This window comes from Phodopus roborovskii, unplaced genomic scaffold (assembly GCF_943737965.1).
Source record: "Phodopus roborovskii unplaced genomic scaffold, PHOROB, whole genome shotgun sequence".
NCBI classification, from domain to species: domain Eukaryota; kingdom Metazoa; phylum Chordata; class Mammalia; order Rodentia; family Cricetidae; genus Phodopus; species Phodopus roborovskii.
In genome coordinates this window covers 17,611,709-17,616,276 of record NW_026126409.1, presented here as the reverse complement: position 1 = coordinate 17,616,276, position 4,568 = coordinate 17,611,709, and the positions used below count along the sequence as shown (strand labels likewise).

Below are 4,568 nucleotides of genomic sequence, written 5' to 3'. Positions count from 1 at the left end.
TTGAACCCAAGAGCCTCTATGAAAACACAAACCAAATATCTATGAAATAATAGGAAATAATTATCAATGAATAAGTAGAGAAATTCTAGAGGGAAGTTAGACATGACAGTAAAGTGAAAACACTGCATTAACAATGCCCTTGTAATAACAAAACAAGCTAGGAATTTACAGTTTTTCTGCTTTCCTTGCACAACACAGAGCTGAGTTTCATGCTGTGACTCATGCAGGTCTTTATTATTCCGCTGGGTACCTTTTATGAAACCTTGTTCCTTAGCTGGATGGTGGTGTTGGGTGTCTTTAAGCCCAGTGTTTGGGAGGAATAGCCATGCAGAGCTCCCAGTCTGAGACAAGCGCAGTCACAGAGCAAGTTCCAAAAAATCCCAGGATACATCACACACACACACACACACACACACACACACACACACACACACACACACACACACACACACACACACACCTGTCTCTTGAAACACATTGTAGTGCTAGACCTGGAGACATGGACAAAATTAGACACTACAAATATGTCTACTGCATTAGAGTGGAGAATCTGTCAGATCAAGCAGCTCCAACAACTCTGCTGGTAGGAACAGATATAGAGAGGACCTGCTGTTCTTTCCAGGATGTGAGAATTGTTCTTCCTCCCTGGCCTCTATTCCTGACTAGTGAGGCTGAATTTGCACTCTCATTTCAGGAAAACTTTGATAGATTATGAACAAAATATCACTACAGTTTCCAATTTTGTGTGGGTTTTGGGGGATTTTGTTTGAGTGTGTGTGTGTGTGTGTGTCACCCCATATGTGTGAGTGTCTCATTCATTTCTTTTTTGTAGTTTGGTTGTTTCTTCAATTTCTTGTCCTTTATTTGTTTGTTCTATTTTCCTGATGGTTTCCTAAAGGCATCAAGTTGGAGTGGAGGGGAGGATCTGGGAGGAGAGTCAAGAGGGGATGACTCAGAATGAATTGTAGGACAGAACGATTGGAATAATATCATCAGAATCAGGGTAAGAAATGTTGCTGCTGTGTACAAGGACCCGTAAGGAGAAACAACTGCTGAAAGCTGTGGTCATCTTGGGGTTCTGCTCTGCTGTGAACACCAGTGTGAATGTCTGTAATGCACAGGGGGAAACCTGGCATCCTGAGGTCACAGATTGTTCCGGTCAGGATTAGAAGTAATTTTCCAGGATCAACTCTGGAACTTCTGTTAAAGACTTGTATGTTGGCTGAGGTTGGAAAGACATGTGTCTGAGATGGGCAGAGAAGATGCAGGGATAGTCCACTAAGATGTCCTTGGTGTCAACAAAGTCCCTTGCAGTGTCTGACTCTTCAGTGCCATCTCCTGTCTTGTTCTCTGTGCACTAGGTGTGTAAATACATATACTAAGTTCATGACATACTGCTTGCAGAGAAAGACCTTGAGTCAGGACATGATGTAGCAGGCGGGCATGTGTTTTTGTCAGGAAACCACTATTACCAAATGTGGTAGCATTACAAAAGTCATTGGGAATGACAGAGGACTTATGAACTATGAAATCAAGGCCACAGAAAATTATGAGCTTTCAAACATTTTGTAGTCGTGTCAGGGTGGTCGAGTGGTCTCAGGTGCCAGACACAAACTCAGCTTCCTCAAACATTTTGTAAAACCTAGGGATCAGTAATAATTTGCTAAATTTGTGAGGCGCTATTAACACTAAATATTAATCAAAATGCAAAATGAGCAATAACAAGAGTATACCAGGAACTTGAAATTATAAATTCTAAGAAAATGGAATAATATTCACACAAAAATGCAAGTAGCATTTCAATGGAATATCAGCTTTTTCTATCATCCTTAGAAAATGTATTTTTGAAATTACCTAGCTCAGTGGTGGTGGTCCATAACTTTAATCCAAGCACTTGGGAGTAAGAGGCAAGTGAATCTGAGTTTGTGGCCAACATGGTCAACAAAGTAAGCTCTGGGACTGCCAGGGCTTCAAAGAGTAACTGTGTTTCTAAACAGCCATATATAAGTGTGTGTGTGTGTGTGTGTGTGTGTGTGTGTGTGTGTGTGTGTGTGTAAAACACACATACATACATACATACATTGCTCTTGAATGAAACCCCAAACACTGGAGCAATTCAATGAATCACATCAAATCTCTAATCCCCATGTACAAGCCAGGCTGTGGATGAAACTGTGCTCTGCAGGACACAGAAACTCCACCTCAATATGATCCTTCATGTAGCTAAAGCCACTGCCTCTTCCCCTGTGGAGAATCATGTGCAGGGTTCCTGAACCCAAATACAGGAAGGGATAGAGAAGAAAGTTAAAGTAATAGAAAAATGAAGATATGACAAGTCAAATGTATGTGATTATTGAAAGGGGATCCTGAGATGTGATTTAGTACCGAAGCTCATGTTCCTCCTTGAAATGACTGCTAAACATAAACAAGATTTCCTGCATAGGGATTTATTGAAGAGTCTGTCCCATAGCTCAGGAGAGTCCTGACTAATCCACATAAAAGCACCAAGGAAATTAAAAAAAAAAAAAAAAAACCGGATTCTTTTTCAGCAAGGAAATTTATTGGAGAAGGAAAACAATTGAGGCTAAGTACAAGGGGAATGACAGATCATGAGGTCTCAGAGCACATGGTGATCTTGTCTCTGTTCTCAGCGGCAGCAGAGTACGCCTTTTATTAGACCTAAGGGGCAAACCCCAGAGACCTGTTCATGACGTCTGCAGGACTTTTTCTACAGTGGCAAGTCCCGCCTGGTGCAGCTGAGGAAACAGAGAAAACCAGGCATTAAGTAAGGAAGCCAGGAGTATGCAATAGTGAACAATACTATGAAGATACATGACACACTACTGAGGAGGCTTGTTTGTGTTGGTGACATCACACCCAGCACCATGATCAACTCCAAAGACTGGGAAATGATACATTTAACAAGTGTTGATCACAGGCAGACTTGACAAGCAATTTGGTTCTTTCACCTTGTTGTGTTGCCGTGACCCAACACAATCATACACTTTTTTGCTTCCTAAAACTATCCTTTTAAGCAAAACATATTTTTCTTTCTGTAACAAGATTATCAACTGGAGACAAAGGGGTAATCAATATGTTCTATATTATGAAGCTATTCCACAGGTAAATTTTTAGATCAAAAATCTTTAAAGAAGAAAGAAAATCTGTTGCACTTTTTTGACTCTCTCTGTTACTTCTATGAATTAGACAGTGAAGGTCCTAGAGGATCAAGAGAGACAATTTCCTGAATCACACAGCTGCCACAGGATTCCAATCTGCCTCATCAACCCTGTCTCAGGAAACTCTAGCCAATGCTCATATTGGGCATCGCCACTCACCTACACCTTGAAGAACAGAGCCTTCAGGGCTTCCAAAGGAGATGGACACTTCCTGGTCCTCTACTCCTGACTGCTCCTCATTTTTAGCCACCTCAGTTGCTTCTGGCAGAGGATCAGCCAGGGCCTGAAGGGCCAGCAGGACAAGGGCAGAGAGGAGGAGAAGAGTCTTCATGGCTGTCAGTCACCTGGAGGAAGGGAGAGCAAGAGCCTAGTGTGTGGGGAGTGAGGAGCCAGCCTGCATTTATAGTGCAGACCAGTGTTCTGTAAGGAGATGGTGTGCACTGAAGGAACTGGGGAGACTAGTGAGCTCAGATCCCTTTGATGTTCCCCTGTACTCACAGCTGCTGCCACGATGGTGGCTATGTGTGCAATGACAGCCCTCCCTTCCAGCTGATAATGATGAAAGGACCTTGCCATCTTCTCCTGTTTCCCAGCTGCTTGATTACTTACGTTTCTGTGGTAAGAAAAAAAATAGGTATTTCAAAGTTAGTCAACTCAGGGAACAACAGGTGTTTGAGGTCTGAATTGGGAGCCTAATGGTCTCACGAAATGTACACCCTGGACCAGTCCTGAATACCTGTGGATTGGAAAGTCAGTTCTTTGAGTGATTTGGGGTACTATCACTCCCATGAAGGAAGACTTTGGGAGTCCCCTCCTTTGGTCCATTATGGAGAAAGTAAGATGGCCCTGGTGAATCTAGCTCAAGAGGCACTGAGGGACAGAGTTGGTCAGAGTGAAGCTAGAGCAGGTTATTATGAAGAAGCTGGTGTGATCTTAACACATCTCATGAGTGCATTCCAGGTGCCTCCTCACACTTCTGGAGCCATCAAATGATGTGCTCTGGCTCATGTCTCAATTTCTGCAGTTTGAAAAATACTTTTAATAAAATGAGGGCTTACTTTCAAGATTCAAAGTGTATAGAGGTTGATGTGCTTTGCGCTGATCCCCAGAAGTGACTCTTCCTCTGCCATTTATATATGAAGGCTGTTCTGTTCATACTTTTGTGTGTGTGTGTGTGTGTGTGTGTGTGTGTGTGTGTGTGTGTGTGTGTATGTATATATATGATAGAGGACTCTCTAATAATTTCTCTCAGCATTTGGTGTCTCAGTGATGTAATGGCTAGCTCATATTTTCATGTTGAATAATACTGTTCAATTGTTAGAATGTTTTTATTTACAGCTGAGTGCAATAAGTATAAAAGTCCTAAAATACTATTTTACATGCACACTC

At 42.1% G+C, this 4,568-nt stretch overlaps 1 pseudogene; it reads right to left on the bottom strand.

The window, feature by feature from the left end:
- Positions 1–952: 952 nt before the first annotated feature.
- LOC127220234 (alpha-defensin 9-like) lies at positions 953–3,517 on the bottom strand (annotated as a pseudogene).
- Positions 3,518–4,568: the final 1,051 nt, after the last annotated feature.